A 974-nucleotide genomic window follows, 5' to 3' on the forward strand; every position below is an offset into this window, starting at 1 on the left:
GAGGGTGGCAGGGCCCTCAGGGCAGCTCAGTCTGGGCAGAGAATGGAGCAGCCTTGGGCCAGACTTATATCCTGCAGAGGGAGGAGCCCCACCGCCACTGGCCTGGGCAAAGATTAACCAAGGCTCAGACAAGCGAAGGTCACTGGCCTGGGCAGGGGCACGCTCTGCCCAGGGCTCCAGAGAGGAGATCCAGGAACCTGTGCGGAGCTCGGCTCAGGGGTGCCTGTCGGAAGCAAAGGGTGTCTGGTTACAGGCTGCAGGCAGTTGGGAGCTGGGCTGGAGGACTGAAGGACAGGCGTTAGGCTGTGGGCCCAGGAGGAAGAGGGAGCCGCCAGGTGGCACTGATCTGCCTGTGAACAGAGATGGTGGGCACAACATCAGGATTGAAGTCAGAGTCAGGGAAGGACTTCCCAGAAGAAAGATCAGGAACATGCACAGAGAAGAATGAAGGCTATTCCCAGCTCCCTGTCACAAACACTCAGAAATCACCCTTTAGGTTTGATCCCTGGAAAGATGCCAGGGGCTCCTTAGCGACAAGGTCCTAGCCTCTCTTGCCTTCTTCCGATTCCCCTCCCTTTTCTTTTCTGTCAAAAACCTTCCCCTCAATTAGCTCCCTGAATAAAGTGCAATGAGTTGTTTTCCTGGGTTTTTTGTTTGTTTGTTTTTGTTTGGTTTGGGTTTTTTTGTTTCTTTGTTTTGGTATTGGGGATTGAACTCAGGGGTACTCAGTCACTGAACCCAGTTTTTGTATTTTATTTAGAGGCAGGGTTCATGGAGTTGCTTGGCACCTTGCTAAATTGCTGAGGCTGGCTTTGAACTTGTGATCCTCCTGCCTTAGCCTCCCAAGCCTCTGGGATGACAGATTGATTGGTGTGCACCACCTGGCTGCTGCTTTTTTTTTTTTTTTTTTAAGTAAGGAAGTTGGAGGGCTGGGGCTGGGGCTCAGTGGTAGAGTGCTCACCTAGCTCGTGTGA

Source organism: Callospermophilus lateralis, unplaced genomic scaffold (genome assembly GCF_048772815.1).
Source record: "Callospermophilus lateralis isolate mCalLat2 unplaced genomic scaffold, mCalLat2.hap1 Scaffold_1397, whole genome shotgun sequence".
NCBI lineage: Eukaryota > Metazoa > Chordata > Mammalia > Rodentia > Sciuridae > Callospermophilus > Callospermophilus lateralis.